We start from the raw sequence: 22,619 nt of genomic DNA on the forward strand, positions 1-22,619 counted from the left end.
TATATCCAGTGCCTATCGGCTTCAGAGAAACATTGATGGAAGATTTTTGATTTATTTTCTCCTATACTAGTTAAGATAGGAGTAATATTATTGAAGATATTTTCTCAGAATACTTACTACCACCAGTTCAAATCACGTACCTTATTTAAATTCCCCTGTCGTCGTAAAAGGCGACTAAAAGGGGCCTAGGGTTGTGAAATTTGGCGCGTGGGTTGGCGACCACGGGGCTCCAGCTGTGTCCTGCCATTGCTTCCACTACTTGTGCCAGGGTTCTCACTTTCATCTATCCTATATGATCTCTCTTGATCAACTCTTGTTCTTTTCCGACCCGACGCTATTAGGTTTGCGAGGTCTACGAAGTCCTTCATTTTCACGCCCTTCGTGGCCCTTGTTTTCCTTTGGCTGTTATCTTCATTTTTCGAAGTGTCGGATCCCTTCAGTTTTTCTCTCTGATCAGTTTTATAGAGAGGGTGGTTGCCTAGGTGTACTTCCTCTTGAAACAATGATCACCACCACCTTCTTTAAATGTCACCATGTATAGTTAATGTTACGTTAAACACATGTATCTCGTGTCATCTACTACACCATCTGGATACCTTTAGTGTAACCTTGCATTCACCTGCATTAAAGGGTTGTTCCATAATTGGAGATATTTTCTGCGTCCATGACGCACGTCACCAGAGACTGAAGTTACTTTAGAGGTGTCATTTAAAGTAAAATGGTCCCCTCATTCTCTTTAGTGCGGGAGTTGTTGTCGGTCGTATTTTTCTGGCCGAGTACAGCGTGTATGTAACACGAGTTTAGTTTTATAGCTGCAAAGTTCTGTTTACGTCGCTAGACATACTTTAATTCTAGTTGATGGTGTAGAGACTCGACTAACCGTAGTGGCGTTCGTTAGAACTTAAATATTTTTATGTAGTATGGATTTTCCTCGTCTCGGACTTTCTCATTTGGCGGAGACCCTCAACGAATGAAAATATAGTTACATGGATGGAAGGAAATTTATCTTAATTGCTCATTTTTTCCTCCACCTACCTTCCCATTGCCGATGTGAACTCAAAATAAAAAGCTATTAAAGAAGGTTTTCTCATAATAATTCCATCTCTTATGTACTTATCACCCGTAGCTGTTGCGAAAAATAAATACTTATATTTGGAGAAAATATTTCCCTGATTTTCATATGCGATCGGTCATTTTAACTAGTTTCAGACTGAGAAACAACGTAGAACTCAACAAGTCGTGTTGTAAAGGACGTGCCATTTCAAACTCAACTGTATTTAAATTTTTATACCTATAACCTGTCTTTTATCAAGACAAAAGTGTTCGATCTGAAGACAAAAGAATTCTAAAATATATAATTTTGATGGTCTCGTCTAGAAGAGACTCCTTAAAATTTTCAAGACATGGCAATGGTCCTGATCTTATGACACACTGTGACGAATTGACTTATGTCTACCCATAAAAATTCAACTACCTCAGCCAGATTTGAACATGTGACCTTCTGCCACTGAATCACTGAGAGAGCTTCGTGAAATGTAATGCTACGAATCACATTTTCAAGTACTGGCACACGCTTTCTGAACGTATCCAGAAATAATCACAGTTCAGGGCTGGACTGTGATCAAATGTATTGTTGTTAGTAAAAGTAGGATATTTAAACTTGCACTTAAATGACAGAGCACATTTCTGCACTCTTTGAGATTTGATGCTACTTATAGCAGCTTGCGAGTCCTTCCAGTCTTCAAGATGTTTTGAAATGGGCCGGGGAATTTCGGGAACTAGCTATTACACAGTATATGAGATTTATTATTATTATTATTATTATTATTATTATTATTATTATTATTATTATTATTATTATTATTATTAATTGTAGTAGTAGTAGTACGATTATTTATTCACATAGTTTATGCCTACATTGGGACACTTTAATCAAATCATGCACATCTTAGTTTTCTAAGAATTAACTGAGAATATAGCTTTTATCACCTTCCTCCTATCCCAAAACCTCTTCATTCTTTCCAAACTGTCTGCCCTTTCTTCATCAGATACGACATGTTGTTTAAGTTGCAAAGTGTTTAGTTTACGTCTTACATGTTTGTTCTTCAGAATCGTTTTCTCTTCTCTATTTGCAATTTGTTGCACTGCCATATTCAGCTCTTCTAAATCATCTTGAACTCATTCGAACCAGTTTTGTTTTTACTTTTCCAAAAGTAAGTAAATAATTGTTTCAGTAGCCCGGTTTCATCTAGGGTAATGTTGAAAACTGATGTTAAACCCGTTTAAATTTAGCTGTGCAAATTTTCCTAGTTCGTGGTCACACCTTCTAACAGTGTGATAGGAACTTTGGACTTATCAGACAATACATTAACCAGAAAGAAAGGATTGCGAAAGTCAAGCCTCATCTTACTCCAGTGCTATTGCGCCGTAGAAACCCTTCTCCATTTTTGAGTTACTGCTAGACTGGGATAAGATTTTATCTCCAATCATTTTGGGCAAGCCAGTATCCATAAATAATGTGCCATTCATAATAATGCAGTATGCGATCAGAAACACAATGAAAGGTGGTCAGGATTTGTTCCCGCACCTTCACTGCAAATTTCAAACATTTTCGCATTTGAAAATGTCCTTACTCACAAGAAAACTTCAGAATTGCAGAGACCGCTCCCACGGACATGAACCAAAAGAAAGTGGAGTATTTAGGAAGCCTGTACAAGTTTTTGTCTGAAGGCGATGTTGCGTTTATTGAGGGGGTGATAAACCAAGACTGAACAGTAAACGAAGTAGGGCCTTTTGGTATTATTCCCTGAAAATGTTAATAAACCAAGAATGAATAAAAAATGCTATTATCTGACAATACTGATCTATTGTAATCACTTACTTTATCCACAAACTCAAGATTTGGTACTAAAATATTGGATTACATTTTATTTAAAGCAGTGTATTTAAATCTTGATCCTAGAATTTTACCAACGAAAATGCTGTCTTCGTAAAAAGGGATTATAATTTTGATTTAAAAGTTCTTATTTTTTTAATTCATGAGCCATTCAAGTCATATTTTACATGAATTATTCATATCTGAATTAAATATCCTAAGTAATAACAAATAATACAGGATGGAAAGTAAATAAACACCAAAGAAAAACAAAGACAAATAGGTCATTTCCTTTCTTCTACACAATGAGTTTTCTCCTATGTGCCCTCTTTACGTCAACCACCACTATTATTATTATTATTATTATTATTATTATTATTATTATTATTATTATTATTATTATTATTACTATGTAAGTGAATTGACAACCTAGGATCACGCTAAAGCATTTCTTTCTCTCTTTGTGGAGTTACCTCTGTGTCTAATATTCTTGGACTAGCAAACGCCACTAAATGAACTGTGGTCCGATGAGTCTATTAATAAGGAATATTTTATCGACAATAAGTGAAATAACAGAAAGAAACAAATGAATATGAATTCTGTCTAAAATGGAGGACAACAAACTTCGATATACAAAATAGAAGTTTAGAAAAATCGGGAAACTTAAAACATAACGTAATACATGCTCGAAAGGAGAAACTTCATTTTACAGGCAGATTTATGGATGCACAGTAGTAGGATACTGATACTCTAGAATTCACAACATTCACCATTCTTAGACAGAATTTTTTTTCCAGCGGTGCATCAAGTCATGGATGGCGGCATGAAAGAAATCTGCTTCCAGTCCTTCAATGGCGTAGTGAACGGCCGTATCGTCGTGAATCACTTGCCATACAGGTGTAGCAATTCAAAATATGAGAAAACATCAGTATTATTATAAAAAATCATGGCACTTGAAAACTTCATCGAATTTACCCGAAAATACAGAGTCCTGTGCTAGATTATGACATGAAAAGTTGACACGATCATTTGGGCCACCCCTCCCAGATTTCCTTTCATTTTTTCTTTTGCAATTGGACATAGAGGGGATTTATGGCATCGACGGGATAGCAAAGGAGTTAGGAGTGGAAAGGATACTTTCTTTCCCATGCCGACATTGTAAAAACCTGCAAGTGTGTCTACGCTGCTTAACAGTTATCAAGTAAATAAAGACATCCCTAAGGGTCAGACTGAGTTTGGATGAGAGTACCCTGGGTTAAATTCCTTCAATTCCCCGCCGGCCAGGGTATTTTAACCACGTTGGGTTTATTACTGTTGATCGGGAACCTGCTATTTGTATTCTTAACACAAATCTTCACTTTCATAAAACACCATCAGAGAAGAATTCAATAATGAATACAGTCCTCCACTTTGGTCTGGCATTAGAAAAGGCATCAGCCGGAAAGCTTGGCCCTAAGACCCGAGGCCTGACGCTCATTTAAACGGCGTATTTCAGGACTGGAATCCCCCACCGCCCAAAAAATGAAACAAAAACAAAAAACCATCGATGATGACTGTTAGGGACATGTATTTTCCTCGGTGCAGTTTATTTGAAACTCTTCTTTCTCCCGCCCAAACACAGTTTACGGAGGATAAAAATAAGATCCAGCTACAAGGGTTTTTTTTGTTATTTGCTTTACGTCGCACTGCCACAGATAGGCCTTATGGCGACGATGGGAGAGGGAAGGCCTAGGAGTGGGAAAGAAGCAGCCGTGGCCTTAATTAACGTACAGCCCCAGCATTTACATGGTGTGAAAATGGAAAAGCACGGAAGACCATCTTCAGCGCTGCCGACAGTGTGATTAGAACCCACTATCTCCCGGATGCAAGCTCACAGTTGAGCAACTCTAACTGCACGGTCAACAACAAATGTTTATATAGTTCAATGTCAATCAATCAATCAATCAATCAATCAATCAATCAATCAATCAATCAATCAATCAATCAATCAATCAATCAATCAATCAATCAGTCAATCAATCAATCAATCAATCGATCGATCGATCAATCAATCAATCAATCAATCAATCAATCAATCAATCAATCAATCCCGATCTGTATTTAAAGCAGTCGCCCAGGTAGCAGTTTCTCTATCTGTTGTTTCCCAGCCTTTTCTTAAATGATTGCAAAGAAACTGGAAAATTACTGAACGTCTCCCTTGGTAAAACATTCCAATCCCTAAATCCCCTTTCTATAAAAGAATACTTACCCCCATTTGTCTTCTTGAATTCCAGCTTTATCTTCATATTGTGATCTTTCCTGCTTTTAAAGACACCACCCAAACTTATTCGTCTACTAATGTCATTCCACACCGTCTCTCCACTGACAGCTCGGAACATACGACTTAGTCGAGCAGCTCTTTTCCTTTCTCACAAGTATTCCCGGCTAAAACTTTGAACATTTCCTAACACTACTCTTTTGTCGGAAATCACCCAGATGAAATCGAGCTGCTTTTCTTCGGATTTTTTCCAGTTCTTGAATCAAGAAATCCTGGTGAAGGTCCCATACACTGGCACCATACTTTAGTTGGGGTCTTGCCAGAGACTTATATGCCATCTCCTTTACATTCTTACTACAACACCTAAATACCTTTTTTCTTTACAATTCCGTTTATGTGATTTCCCCAATGCAAAACTTTTCTCAGCAACAATTCATCGCCCGGTATTCTGGACTTTCTAGACCGGGTTCGTTATTTCGTCGTCAGATAGCTCATCAATTGTGTTCTTACGCAGAATGAGTAAACCTCGTACCAGCCCTAACTTTCAGGTAAAAATCCTTAACTTGGCTTCAAATCTAATCCCGGTCTTCCGGCCTAGACGCAAGTTCGCCACCCCTGGACCACGAAGTCGATGGTAAACGAGTACATACTACTGAAAAATACAATAATTCTGTGTGTGGTTTGAGATAAATTAAGAGGACAAACATATTTTTTTCTATTTCTTCGTAAATAATTTCGTATTGGGATAAGATCAGTTTTGTAGCATTTGACCCCAAAAGATGAGCAGATCAAGAAAGTGATGAAAAAGAAGACAAGATACATATAGGTCAGGACATAATCATAACAAGCGTTGCGATCCCCTATTACTTAGGCATCGTTTGTTTCTTGAAGCCGAACGAGTGGCACTTTCCTTTGCTCCACTATTTTCTCTGTCTCCAAACTGCTGACACAGCATCATTGCGAGATATTCCTCTAGAAAGACTGCTCGTTGTTGGAGAAGCGTTATAAATCTTTGCCGATACAGTCAGGCTGTCAAGTTGCGAGATGGCGACAAATTCTAGCCGTCACTCACTCGGCGAGGACCGCAGGCGGCGTTCACCACAAGAAATAACAACTTTCCGACTCCACATCGCCAAACAAACTGTCGAACGGAGATTACGGGGTGCGAGCAATTCCAAGCACCAACGCACAGCCATCTGGGGACCGATTTAAATATCAACCACATTCCAACGGCGAAATAAATTGTCACCAGCGTCACCTGCCCGCAAAATAGTTCCCTTTGAAGAAGGGAGTTATATTGTCAAATCCAACTGATTTATTTTTAGAATTTCGATCTGTTCATTCCATGCAACGTTAGAAACAGTTGCGTAGATGGATCAGTGGTAGATTTCCCAAGTTCGGGGTTCAATCCCGAAGGAGATAGTTGGCATTTTTTTAAGGACAATCTTAAAGATTTATATCACTATATCATTGCTCATGATTTTAATGTTGAAAACATGCCTTAGCACACAAAGTAGAGGTCCCCATACTACGAAAATATGCAATTTCCACAATTTTGCCTAATACTGAAGGGCTAAAGGGCCCGGAAATATTTCAAATTTTAAGTCGTGGATATCTCTATCAAAATAAAAATAATCAAATTTCTAAAATCACTTCCGGGTCAAATTCAGTTTTGGAAATCAGCTTGAAATCGCTTGTTTGTTTACACGTTTCCTTTATTATTCAAATCCTAGCCAAACTAACTTATCTACATTTACACAATTCTTTCTGTACTGTGTTCCTTGTTTCAATAATCCCAGGTGGTTTTTGATTTTTGATTTTTTGAAAAATGTCCACACCGAATGTAGTTATAGGGTTTAAGTGAAACTCTGCATTGGCTCACATTAGCGCTCGTAGTGGTGCTTAAATTAAATGCAATGTTTGATACTAGCGCTTGGAGTGGTATAAAAAGGAAAACTGCTAATCTAATTTACCGATAATGATGATTAAAAAATGGTTGTAATTTTTAGGAATAAATAAAGAATATATTCTCATATTTGATTGTATTTTATTTGCGTAGATGGATCAGTGGTAGATTTTCCAAGTTCGGGGTTCAGTCCCGACGGAGATAGGTGGCATTTTTTAAAGGATTCTTTCATCATAGAGTTGCTTGCCCGAGGGCTAGTAATGATGTCTGATGGTGCGTGGGTAATACATAATAGTGTGGCATTCATAACCTGTTTCTGCTACCACCACATAATTGGAATACATTTTTTACATCTACTTTTTAGTTTATTTTAATTTCCATACTTTTAGATATGTGGGGGATTCTATGATTAACCTGGTAGTTACAGCAATTACACCATTAATTATCATACGTTTATTTTGCACCACCCGTTGAACAGGCACAGGCCAGCATTACTAATTTATTGTTCCTTAGAGTACATACAGGATCATACAATTTATTCACCTTTTTTAATATAGTGTTGTTTTTAGTCTAGTAACTAATGGAAACATGTCCTAATGGTTTCTCATTAATCAATCTCCAGAGTGACTACACTACAATGTTAAACAATGAATGCTCTCCTAAGTACGCTTAGTTCCTTGCTTTGTAATTTCAATTAAGCTGAGTCACAAGCCATATTCTCGTACCTTATGTTGGACACCCCTGTGGGTTGTGGCAGTAGAACAACACCCAAGGTATCCCCTGCCTGTCGTAAGAGGCGACTAAAAGTGGCCCACGGTCTCTGAACATTGGAGCGTGGGTTGGCAACCACGGGGGCCTTAGCTGAGTCCTGTCATCATTTCCACCTACTTGTGCCAGGCTTCTCACTTTTATCTACCCTATCCAACCTCTCTTGTTCAACTCTTGTTCTCTTCCGACCCCGACGGTATTACGTATGGAGGCCCCAGGTAGTCTTTCATTTTCACGACCTTCGTGGCCCTTGTCTTCCTCTGGCCGATACCTTCATTTTTCAAAATGTCGACCCCTTCCATTTTTTCTCTCCGATTACTGTTATATAGAGGATGGTTGTCCGGTTGTACTTCCTATTAAAACAATAATCACCGCCACCTTATGTTGGACGTGAATTTTCTTTCCTCGCGCTGGCCTGCTGGGAAGTGCTGCGCCCTGCTGCCTTCAGATTGAGGGATGTTTCGCCGCAGATCTAAACTCTTCCGTGGTATATCCTATAAAAAGTATTGAATAGTTACTCTGCTAATGGGCAATCTTGTTTCATTCCTATTGTAATTTTGTTTTCATTTTGGCAATGATATGATCCGCCCCATGGCTAAATGATTAGTGTGCTGGCCTTTGGTTCAAAGGGCCCCGGGTTCGATTCCCGGCCGGGTGGGGGATTTTTGACCTTAATTGGTTATTTCTACTAGCTCGGGGACTGGGTGTTTGTGTTGTCGTTAGAAAATAAACGGAAAACTGGTAACAAAAATAAGAAAACTGAAAAAGATGGATAAATAATAAAAAAAGGAAAATCAAAAAGAAAAAAATATTTTTAAAATGTGCATGTAGGTTGGTCGGGAACAACGCGAACCGAGTATATGAACGTTAGAGCGTTGTAATTTAATTAACAAGTTAATGTAGATTCGTAATTAGGTAGATAATGCTTCTTTTAAAAGCACTACATATCGATTATTCTGTACGTAATTTATATAAGGGGATATATCGTGCCAGCCCTGTGCTGTTGGGGTCGTGTGCCTGCCTCCTACCCGGAGGCCCCGGGTTCGATTCCCGGCCATGTCAGGGATTTTTACCTGGACCTGAGGGCTGGTTCGAGGTCCACTCAGCCTACGTGATTAGGACTGTGGAGCTATCAACGGTGAAATACCGGCCCAGGTCTAGATAGCCAAGAATAACGGCTGAGAGGATTCGTTGTGCTGACTACACAACACCTCGTACTCTGCAGGCCTTCGGGCTAAGCAGTGGTCGCTTAGTAGGACAAGGCCCTTCAAGGCCTGTAGTGCCGTGGGGTTTGGGGGGATATATCGTACTGAAAATGTGTGTAATTCTTACGTTCTCAAATTTTGGACTTAATAACCCCTACTACTTGAACAAATTCTGCAATCAAAAATTCCATAGGCAGGTTTCTTAATATACCTGTGATACATATAGAAATTTTGTTACATTTGGCAGAATATTATGGGATATAAGTGGAATTTAAATGTAAAATTACAATTGGCAAACGAAGCATTATTACGGTGATAAATTGGTTGAATTCAGCGGTATAACGTCGTGGCAAGAAAAAAGGGAACTCAATCCTTTCAATTTCAGTCATAGAAAAATATCACCAAATTCATTTTTATCTCCGGAGTGTCGTCTTAATCAGCCGGAAGTCCGGTAACCTGGTCTGAATTTATTCAGTACTTCTACTGGCAGAGATATCACACACGTAACTACAATAAAATATCAACAACTTCAGAGGGAATTGATCAGATAACCGGGACCATTAGAGCCTAATCATCTGAGCTATGCAGCTTGAGATGAAATGTAACAGTGTGTCAAGAAGAGAACTCTTTCAGTGCTATAATTAACTCAGTAATACTACAAATGAATTGATTGTGCATTAACCTTTAATCAATTCTGATTACTCTTTAAAGTGAAGGAACAAGTTTGATAATAGCCGTACTTTGGAGATTGCTCTCAGCATTTCACAATGACTGAATCACTAAGAGAGGGTTTTTCTGCCCTCATTTGGATAATTACGCTATGTAGATTCAATTAAAGTGCAAATTAGGAGAGGGATTGAGCTTAACAGATGAGATTATTCCCAGTAGTGAGAGTTTCTATAACACGCAGAAGATAAAATCCTTCCTCACCTGTTTTGTATAGTTGCCTTAATTGAATACTCATCTGCATGGTTGTGATACACCTCAGGATATCGTATATAATAGCGAAAATCCACTATGATTACATGTTTAAAATTGTTCTTCTCTTATCGATATGCTTGGGTTCCACTCCTGTATCAGTCATGAAATTAAATATCAGGGAGAAACGTCGATGGGTAATAAGCCACTGACAAAACTAAAGACATTTCCATACAAATATTGAAGGCCCTTCGAGAAGTAGAGAAATAAAAGCTTCCACTAACTGTAAACTTGGCACTACCATAGGAGTCTACATTGGACCAGACATATTTCAATGAAACTTAAGTTCTCGGCACACAATTTGGATTGGTTACTTTCAATGAATTGTTACCATTCACTTTCTTATTTCGCATACTTATCACCAGACACTTATTAAGTAGTAGTCAGAAACAAAATAGATGTTTAACGACCCCGTCTCTATCTATAAGTCACCGACCTAGATAGCTGCAGTCGCTTAGGTGCGACCAGTATCCAGTATTCCAGAGATAGCAGGTTCGAACCCCAATGTCGACAGCCCTGAAGATGGCTTACAGTGGTTTCCCATTTTCAAACCAGGAAAATGCTGGGACTGTACCTTAATTATGGCCACGGCCGCTTTCTTCCCGCTCATAGCCCTTTCCTGTCCCATCGTCGCCGTGAGACCTATCTGAGTCGGTGCGACGTAAAGCAACTTGTAGAAAAATATATCTACCTATAAGTCGAAAACAGTAGAACTCCATCGACGGCGCTTTTTTTTTATTTTTTTATTTGTCACTTCCCCGGTGGAAGGGTTGACATGAAAAATGGAGAAGTGGTACCCGTCCTCTCCTTGGAGAAATCTCAGTGGGTACTGGTATTATCATGATTGATACGTCATACAGATACATGGACACAATAGAATAAGTTGTTGTTGTTTGAGTCATCAGTCCATAGACTGGTTTGATGCAGCTCTCCCTTCCACCCTATCCTGTGCTAACCTTTTCATTTCTACGTAACTACTGCATCCTACATCTGCTCTAATCTGCTTGTCATATTCATATCTTGGTCTACCCCTACCGTTCTTACCCCCTACACTTCCTTCAAAAACCAACTGAACAAGTCCTGGGTGTCTTAAGATGTGTCCTATCATTCTATCTCTTCTTCTCGTCAAATTTAGCCAAATCGATCTCCTCTCACCAATTCGATTCAGTATCTCTTCATTCGTGATTCGATCTATCCATCTCACCTTCAGCATTCTTCTGTAACACCACATTTCAAAAGCTTCTATTCTCTTTCTTTCTGAGCCAGTTATCGTCCATGTTTCACTTCCATACAATGCCACGCTCCATACGAAAGTCTTCAAAAACATCTTTCTAATTCCGATATCAATGTTTGAAGTGAGCAAATTTCTTTTCTTAAGAAAGCTCTTCCTTGCTTGTGCTAGTCTGCATTTTATGTCCTCCTTACTTCTGCCATCGTTAGTTATTTTACTACCCAAGTAACAATATTCATCTACTTCCTTTAAGACTTCATTTCCTAATCTAATATTTCCTGCATCACCTGCCTTCGTTCGACTGCACTCCATTACTTTTGTTTTGGACTTATTTATTTTCATCTTGTACTCCTTACCTAAGACTTCATCCATACCATTCAGCAACTTCTCGAGATCTTCTGCAGTCTCAGATAAAATAACAATATCATCGGCAAATCTCAAGGTTTTGATTTCCTCCCCTTGGACTGTGATTCCCTTTCCAAATTTCTCTTTGATTTCCTTTACTGCCTGTTCTATGTAAACATTGAAAAGGAGAGGGGACAAACTGCAGCCTTGCCTCACTCCTTTCTGGATTGCTGCTTCTTTTTCAAAGCCCTCGATTCTTATCACTGCAGACTGATTTTTATACAGATTGTAGATAATTCTTCGTTCTCGGTATCTGATCCCTATCATCTTCAGAATCATAAATAGCTTGGTCCAATCAACATTATTGAATGCCTTTTCTAGATCTACGAATGCCATGTACGAGGGCTCGTCCTTCTTGATTCGATCCTCTAAGATCAGACGTAAAGTCAGGATAGCTTCACGTGCTCCTACATTTCTTCTGAAGCCAAATTGATCTTCTCCCAACTCAGCTTCAACTTGTTTTTCCATTCTTCTGTAAATAATACGTGTTAAAATTTTGCAGGCATGAGATACTAAACTAATGGTACGTTAGTTTTCACACCTGTCAGCACCGGCTTTCTTGGGAATAGGTATAACAACATTCTGCTGAAAATCGGATGGGACTTCTCCTGTCTCATACATCTTGCACACTAAATGAAATAACCTTGCCATGCTGGTTTCTCCTAAGGCAGTCAGTAATTCAGAGGGAATGTCATCAATTCCAGGTGCCTTGTTCCTATTGAGGTCACTCACAGCTCTGTCAAACTCTGACCTCAAAATTGGGTCTCCCTTTTCATCAGCATCAACAGCCTCTTCATGTTCCAGAACCAAATTATCTACATCTTTACCTTCATACAACTGTTGGATATGCTCCTGCCATCTTTCTGCTTTGTCTTCTTTCCCTAGAAGTGGTTTTCCATCTGAGCTCTTAATATTCATACACCTAGATTTCCTTTCTCCTAAGGTTTCCTTGATTTTCCTGTATGCAGCATCTACCTTTCCCAGGACCATACAGCCTTCGACATCCTTGCATTTCTCCTTCAGCCATTCTTCCTTAGATGCCTTGCACTTTCTATCTACTTCATTCTTTAATCGCCTGTACTCTTTTCTGCCCTCACAGGGCAATAAACCCGAAGATAATCTCAGAATTAGAAAGATTAGTAAGTAAAATCCAATCATGCCACTTCGATGGAATTGTAGGAGTATTCATGTAAAAGGTGGAAGCACATAATAATTTTGAACCGTCACCCGAGAGGGATACGTGAACATACAGAATATAAATAAAACAAATGTTTCAAGAAATTATTATTTTTTTGCTAGTTGCTTTACGTCGCACCGACACTGATAGGTCTTATGGCGACGATGGAACAGGGAAGGGCTAGGAGTGGGAAGGAAGCGGCCGTGGCCTTAATTAAGGCACAGCCCCAGCATTTGCCTGGTGTGAAAATGGGAAACCACGGAAAACCATTTTCAGGGCTGTCGACAGTGGGGTTCGAACCTACTATCTCCCGAATACTGGATACTGGCCGCACTTAAGCGACTGCAGCTATCGAGCTCGGTAATATTTTATTTAACTATTAACAATCGTACAGTGTGTTTGACACCGAATTGAGATTATTTTAAATAACTGGGATACGTACACGACATTAAAGATATACTTGTAACAGTAGTCTGTAGAATAGGGAAAACTAACCTCATCGGGAGGATACATGTTATTTACCAATGTCATATGATGAAATAGAGGAAACTTTCATAAAATAATATTTTAAAAACTATATATATTTAAAAGAGGATACAAAATAGAACAAATATAACAAATTCATTTCGATACCAAAATTTACGAGGATAGAAATACAAAGGTAACTATCGAATGCACGAATCATCAATTAGGTAGTCAGAGCGTAACTTTCCTTCTTCAAGTTTACAAATTTAATAAAATAGAAATAGTCACAGTATATAAATAATCTACGATTAGAGGAAATCTAAGACCTAAAGATGAAAATGAATGTTCAAATTGAGAGAGTTATATTGTTCATATGTATAGCCATGACACAAAATTTCAGTCGAACCAACTTTAGCACAAAATAGACTATAATCTTACAAAATATTCCATGGAAAAAAACACTACGTTTACCGCGTCGGGACAACAGGCAAAGTCCAAATCACGAATCCAAGAAAAAATGGGGGGAGATATTACAACAAAGAAAGCGAGGTGAAAAAATTTAGAAGTCGATCGTGGATTAGGTCCCCGGCGGAATCATCTACTACTTCAGATGATAAATACATGGAAACATAGTCGATGTGAATATCGAAGTAGAACTTTATAAAGCAGAAATGGAAAGAACCAGCTTACCCAGATAATGCAAAAGTCTCTCCCCCTACCTGAGTCAATTATTGACACATAAGAAGTCATGAAGTGTAATGTAACAAAGACTTTTCAGTCTGTCAAACACACAGCAATTGCAATATAAATTACAACGCTGTAAACATACCTGTACAAATACACACTAGTGTACAAATAATGACATGTTTCGTTCTACAAGAACATCCTCAGATCCCATCATATCACTTAAAACATGCGTATATATGTACTGTATTGTTCACGTTGCGTAAACTTGTCAATGATGGAGAGTTTAGTGATAACATGAACCAGTCATGGACTTTCCATTACAGTACTGAAGTGTGTGATGTGACCGAAGGGTCTCGCAAATACGCCTTAGAACTTCCTGTCGTATCTGTAAGATAATATCCCTGTGGCCACTCGATTCACCCAACACCCACCCACATGTCATGGACTTTGCATGGACCACAGTCCTGAAATAGTGTTTGGTGACAACGGACTTAGCATCTGCAGTCTAAATAAGTATGTACGATTTTCATTATATTAATACAAGTAAATTTATTTTTTGTCGTAGCTGGTTCATGTTATCACTAAACTCTCTATCATTGACAGGTTTATGCAACTTAAGCAATACTGTACAAATATAAGCATGTTTTCAGTTATTTGATAGAATTTCAAAATATTCTTGTAGAACGAAACCTGACATTCTTTGTATAATATTTGTGTATTTTTACAGGTATGTTTATAGTGTTATAATTTATATTGTAAATGCTATGTATTTGACAGACTGAAAAGTTTTTTTTTAAACATTTAACTAAGTCGACACTGAAAAGTATAGCTTCATTCTTAACAAAAACATAAACAAGTCGTGAAGTTGAATAGTGCCGTCAGCGAGACGAAATATAAGTAGGTTCCAGCCCCGAACTAATCCGTAGCACACTGACCAAGTGTGAAGAGATGGCAGAGAATGTATAGGAAGACAAGGGTGACGAGGAAAGATGCAATTGCAGGACGTGAGAGGGAAAAGAGACTGGAACGTTCTGGAATAGAGCAGAAGTTGGAAAGACGCAATTAGCGTGTGTAGAAGTGTAGGGATCCGGGAAGAGAAGAAACAAGTGTAAAGTAAGGTTAGAAACATGTGCTAAGAACACTGGTGGCGGAAAGTAAGAGAACATTACAGTACTGAAGAGTTTGATGTGACCAAAGGGTCTCGCAAATACGCCTTAGAACTTTCTGTCGCGTCTGCAATATAATATCCCTGTGGCCACTCGATTTACCCACCAAAAACACCGCCATTTCATTTGTGGTGGGACCATTGTACCTCCCGGGTGTTCCCACTCAGGGATTTCTGGCTGCTTTAATTAATACTGTCAGAGGAGCCTCACCTGCTAGTTTTAGGCAAGTTTGTCACCGCTACTTACTAATTAATACGTAGATGAAATTCTAAATTGTTATTCGTATGTTATGGAAATATTGTAGTTTAGCCTTCCTGAAACTATAGACTTTATATAATCTCACTGTTATTACCAAGGTTAATAGAAATTAGCAAATCATGTTATAATTGTGTATTTAATCATCATCATCATCATCATCTTCTTCTTCTTCTTCTTCTTCATCATCATCATTCTCCTATTTTCCCATTTTTCTTTTTCTTTTTATCATAAAATTGTATTGTTTAGTAGTTGCAAGATACTTCAATTGTAAGTGTACTTATTTTAATTTTGCACATGTAGATGCTGCATCTTCTGGTTAGATGGATGAGAGGGCCTAATGGCCTTAATCTTGCCAGACAAAATAAATCCATTGTTGTGGCTACTCCAACCACTACTCTTATACTTACATATCTTCCACATAATATAAATAACATTTGTTTGAGCGCCAGTTGCTTTTTTAAGAAAAACAACAAAATTCGGTAGAGCATACCTCTTATATCAATTATCTCAAGGCGTGAGGTGATAAACTCACATATCTGGCAATATACAGGGATACGGATCAGGACAATATTAAATTACTGTTGCATTTACACAATTGAGGATTGTACATGGAACTGGAATCACTTATTATAATTAAAAATAAAACTGAGTTTATGACTAAATTTACGTCACAATGAACAATCATTTACGTCTTTTAATTTAACAAAAGAAATATATCGTGAGATTTGCGGTACAAAGAAAAGGAAAATTTAATCTAAACAAAAAAAGCTATTGGCATGAACTTGAAGTGAGATGTGATATCGCCGCTGATTACACTCTTCTTCATGTTATGAATGCATAACATGTCTGATGCTTTAATTACCTGTTGTCTGCATACACCGCTGTTGAACTTGAAATTCTTGGGAAAACCTGTGAGCTGAAGTCGGGAGCCGTCTGCTGTAATCTTCTTATGTCACAAGGAGTTGGCCTACATACCATGTACGCGTGTAGGGAGCTCCAATGTAATTACGTCCACTCAATATATTTTAAATAATTGGAAAATATTATTGAAACATCTTGTGAAGTCCATCCTCACAAGAAGATGATGTTTCTTTATCAACATAGTACCCGTCTCTGCTCGGATACAACCACCACTTGTAGACCTCCTCGATTATTACTTCTTCAAACACAACTCTTAGCTCTGACCATCACACTAAGACCACTTCTTCCATTTGATACATCAGACTGTTACATATGATCTCCACAATATCAACTGCTTATGAACTGAGTACTATCAACTGAGTACGAACAGAATACCTCTCCCCATCGAAGCATCACCTTATATCCCCTCGCGATGACGACTCATCTCCCCACTCACTGTTCATCCCTTCCACTTCCACATACAGTAGCTGGCGAATACTGACACTTGGTCGCAATCACGTGTCCACGCACTGATGTCATCAGTCATGTGTCGTCTAAGCGTACCCAAGCGGTCCAAGAATGACTATGCCGAATGCGTCACCGGGAAAACTCCTTGCACAGCTAAACATAGCCTCGATTGCAAAATACTATGCCAGCTCATCTAGCCAAAGTTACAAGCCACAGCATGACAATATGAAACCAACAAATCTCACTTACTACAATACAGAATAATTACAAACATATTACTTAACCTATGATTAAATACAATAATATCCGTGATACCTAATTATTACAGTCTAAATGATGAGAAACAGAATATAAAATCTAATGAATAGGGTTAATAATAATAATAATAATAATAATAATAATAATAATGATAATAATAAATACAGAATGGAGTCTGTAACCCTGTTGTACGGTTACAGAACGCCTCCCTCATGAAATAATCGATTAAATGAATCGATTGATTCATGAAATATATACATAATCACCTGAAATCGAGTACACCATAGATACATGTATAAAAATGCCCTTTTCAAATTTGGTACATAGTATCATCCATCTGGATGTTCGTTGTTACACATATAAAACATTTATCAATTATCATTTTCCCTTTGATTATACAGTATTATTTACATACAGATTACAGTTCTTCTCACTTCTGTCGTTTCAAACGTTCATTGAGTGTTCAAAAGTAATTCTCGAAGATATTTCATTATATACACTGTCTCCAAGCACTGGAGTTTATTGCACTGCCGTGCCTCACTTATTATCACAACACACGCTAATTTCACTGAAGTCCTGTTCGCAATGCCAGCTTCATAAAATATGGTGAATTAACATAATAATGAAAATTAATCAACAAACTCACATGATATATTTCTTAAGATTTCTTATATTGTATGTTCCTACGATATTTCCTTCCTTGTCTTCTAATGAATAAGCACATTTCCCAATCCGTTTCACTACGGTGAAGTATCCCTGATATAACAAGAAAAACTTAGAAAATTGACCAGCTTCTGCTGATGACGGGAGTGGCGCTCTGAGTAAAACCTTGTCACCAAGCTCAAATTCATCCAATATAATCCTACAAAAGTTATCATGCACATAAATTTGTGTTCGTAAAGATGTGTTCTACCAGGCCGATCGCTAAAAACATCACTATGTGATATCAATAATTCACACAATTCGTCCTTCTGACTTTCCGCTAAATTACATTTCTCCACTGTCTCATACAATTCATCTCTAGAATCTCTCTGTATAGACACATGGCAGACATCAATATTTTTCCTCATATTAGGAATTTCACAAGATCCTTCCGTACTAGAACACACTTTATTCGCACTAATTTCTGACAAAACATCATATGGTAAACTGACTTCCCTGCTACTCTTTCCCCAAATAAGATTGACATTACACAGATCAAAATTTAATTTAGCCTTGTGACACGTTAACCAGTCGGTACCTAAAATAACGGCATAAACTAAATTAGGCACAACTAAGCATGGTTGGAAAATACATTCTCCACTTATGCTAATGGGAACAGCTCTTTGTTTATTCACTCTTTGAGACTTGTTTCCAACAGCTGTTACGATGAACGTATTCCTCACTGGAATTTCCGCTACCTCATACTTCTCTCTTAAAACTTCCTCATACAGCTTGGAATTTACACATGACTTCTCACTCCCAGGGTCCAACAAAATCTTAACTTTTCTGCCCCATATCAGCAGTTCAATCGTCGGTGTAACAGTAACACTACTTAAATTATCCTCATTACATAATATAAGATCACTTAACAAATCTTGCCTTATATCCAAATTTAAATTACACTTATAAAATTTATTGTCTACGATTAAGTCGTCACTTAAAACATTTGAATTATTGCTACTTAGGTCACAATCATGTTCACTTACAACTATAGGCTGGTCGACATTAACATACTTATCTACCTTATACGTGAACTCACCATTTACGGACTGTCTCAGTGACCTGTTTATACAGTCCGTTGCGCGTTTAAAGTACTTGGTTCGGTTACAACTTGTTGGTTACACACCTCAGTCGGCCTCCCCTGTTGCCTATTTCCTCTAGCGTCATTATTATTATTATTATTATGGCCTGTATTCTCTCGCCTCCCAGCTTCTGGTTGATTACCATAATCACGCCTCCCAGTCCTGAAATTTTCCGAACTATTCTGATAATTTCTCTCCCTGTGGAAATTATTATTAGGTCTCTCCTGATATTCTCTTCTGTAGTTACGATTATTCATAGTCCTGTCCTGATTATTAGATTGGTTACCCCTTCCTTCTACATTCCTATTTAGTGTCCTATTATTATTCAAGCTACTACCTAAAGCATCAAAACTTTCCAACAAAATCTCCCTTTCCTTAATAGTCTCCACTCTTTGCATACAAACAGCTTCTCTTATTCTATCGGGATAGTGCTTAGCCATAAGTCTAACTATATCAGCCTCAGGTCCAATACATTCTAAATTTCTCCACACCAAAACATGAGCCAAAAAGTATTCAGTCATTCTAACACCCTCGTTAGAATTATACCTGCCAAACATTACTCTCTCTCTCTCTCTACTCTGAACACCTTCACTCCAAAATTTAGCCATGAATTTCTCCTTAAATTCAGTTAGACTAGACATCGAGCTTTTATATACTTGAAACCAAGACTTAGTCTCTCCTACGAAAGCATTAGATAAGATCTCCAATACAGTTTCCCAGCTAATAATATTGTCTCTTAATTGAACAGCAAATTTCTTCTCTACTACTCTCATAAATTCCATCGGGTTGAATTCTTTCCCAGAAAACTTAGGTAAGTCATGATCTCTAGTGATTAAACCATTATTTACAATTATTTCACGTACATTTCTACTATCACGCACTTCTTTCTGGAGTACTCTCTGGCAACTCAGAAATTTTTCTTCCAATGTTTCTTCAGCCTTTTCTTAAATTTTTCTTAACTTCTCCTGTAATTTTTCTTCCGATTCTCTCACCTTCTGTGATAATGATTTTTGTTCACTCTCTAGATCACCTACTTCTCCAAGTTTTCTTTCCACATGTTCTACCCTACTAATACATTTCCTAGTTTCTTGCCCCACTGTATTGGTTATCTTTTCAAACCTTTCTTCTACTAACTCATTGATTTCTCCTTTATTAGACTCGATCTTGGCACCTAATTCATCAATCTTATGCCCTTGTTTGATGCATGTCTCACTAACTTGCTCGATTTCAGTATGGAGATTGCTCCGACCCAATTCCATCTCAGCTCTGATGTCACTACACTCCCTATTTACCTTACTTTCTAAATTATTAATTTGCTTACTTATTTCTAACACCTTATGATCTATCTTATTACTAACATCATCGATCTTCTTATTAATACTAATACCCTGAGCTTCAATTTTCTCACTAATGACCGCTTCAATTTTCTCACTCATAATATTATTTTGAGATTCAATTTTCTCACTAATAACCGTTTCAATTTTCTCACTCATAATATTATTCTGAGATTCAATTTTCTCACTAATAACCGTTTCAATTTTCTCACTCATAATATTATTCTGAGATTCAATTTTCTCACTAATAATATTATTCTGAGATTCATTTTTCTCACTAATGATATTATTCTGCTCAGCCATTTTGGACATCAGCAAATTAAATAAACCAAGGTCAATCACCCCTTTACTTTGATCTTGCGTGACAGCGTTTTCCTCAGTTTCTACTATTTTCTGACTTTCAGTAGGTCCCACCTTAGTCACCAACTTCCTATTTATGTTACCACCTTGGATTTCCTTGGACACAATAACCTCAGCCTCATCACCTGACTGCATATTGCTATCCTTGTCCATCTTCGGTTTCCTACTAATTTTTCGCGATCTCAAAGCTATTTCCCCTTGCAATTTCTCTGACATTACCCCTTAAATACAAACTTCAACAAAATGACCTTCCTAACATTACTCGGTGAATTTAACATGTGCGTACTCATTAAAAGAACTGATCCATGTATATTGCCATTCAGAAACACTTTTCCTGAACCTTTCGAAGCCCCACGTTGGGCGCCACGTTGTGGCTACTCCAACCACTACTCTTATACTTACATATCTTCCACATAATATAAATAACATTTGTTTGAGCGCCAGTTGCTTTTTTAAGAAAAACAACAAAATTCGGTAGAGCATACCTCTTATATCAATTATCTCAAGGCGTGAGGTGATAAACTCACATATCTGGCAATATACAGGGATATGGATCAGGACAATATTAAATTACTGTTGCATTTACACAATTGAGGATTGTACATGGAACTGGAATCACTTATTATAATTAAAAATAAAACTGAGTTTATGACTAAATTTACGTCACAATGAACAATCATTTACGTCTTTTAATTTAACAAAAGAAATATATCGTGAGATTTGCGGTACAAAGAAAAGGAAAATTTAATCTAAACAAAAAAGCTATTGGCATGAACTTGAAGTGAGATGTGATATCGCCGCTGATTACACTCTTCTTCATGTTATGAATGCATAACATGTCTGATGCTTTAATTACCTGTTGTCTGCATACACCGCTGTTGAACTTGAAATTCTTGGGAAAACCTGTGAGCTGAAGTCGGGAGCCGTCTGCTGTAATCTTCTTATGTCACAAGGAGTTGGCCTACATACCATGTACGCGTGTAGGGAGCTCCAATGTAATTACGTCCACTCAATATATTTTAAATAATTGGAAAATATTATTGAAACATCTTGTGAAGTCCATCCTCACAAGAAGATGATGTTTCTTTATCAACATAGTACCCGTCTCTGCTCGGATACAACCACCACTTGTAGACCTCCTCGATTATTACTTCTTCAAACACAACTCTTAGCTCTGACCATCACACTAAGACCACTTCTTCCATTTGATACATCAGACTGTTACATATGATCTCCACAATATCAACTGCTTATGAACTGAGTACTATCAACTGAGTACGAACAGAATACCTCTCCCCATCGAAGCATCACCTTATATCCCCTCGCGATGACGACTCATCTCCCCACTCACTGTTCATCCCTTCCACTTCCACATACAGTAGCTGGCGAATACTGACACTTGGTCGCAATCACGTGTCCACGCACTGATGTCATCAGTCATGTGTCGTCTAAGCGTACCCAAGCGGTCCAAGAATGACTATGCCGAATGCGTCACCGGGAAAACTCCTTGCACAGCTAAACATAGCCTCGATTGCAAAATACTATGCCAGCTCATCTAGCCAAAGTTACAAGCCACAGCATGACAATATGAAACCAACAAATCTCACTTACTACAATACAGAATAATTACAAACATATTACTTAACCTATGATTAAATACAATAATATCCGTGATACCTAATTATTACAGTCTAAATGATGAGAAACAGAATATAAAATCTAATGAATAGGGTTAATAATAATAATAATAATAATAATAATAATAATAATAATAATAATAATAATAATAATAAATACAGAATGGAGTCTGTAACCCTGTTGTACGGTTACAGAACACCTCCCTCATGAAATAATCGATTAAATGAATCGATTGATTCATGAAATATATACATAATCACCTGAAATCGAGTACACCATAGATACATGTATAAAAATGCCCTTTTCAAATTTGGTACATAGTATCATCCATCTGGATGTTCGTTGTTACACATATAAAACATTTATCAATTATCATTTTCCCTTTGATTATACAGTATTATTTACATACAGATTACAGTTCTTCTCACTTCTGTCGTTTCAAACGTTCATTGAGTGTTCAAAAGTAATTCTCGAAGATATTTCATTATATACACTGTCT

Source organism: Anabrus simplex, chromosome 4 (assembly GCF_040414725.1).
Source record: "Anabrus simplex isolate iqAnaSimp1 chromosome 4, ASM4041472v1, whole genome shotgun sequence".
In the NCBI taxonomy this organism is placed as follows: Eukaryota; Metazoa; Arthropoda; class Insecta; order Orthoptera; family Tettigoniidae; genus Anabrus; species Anabrus simplex.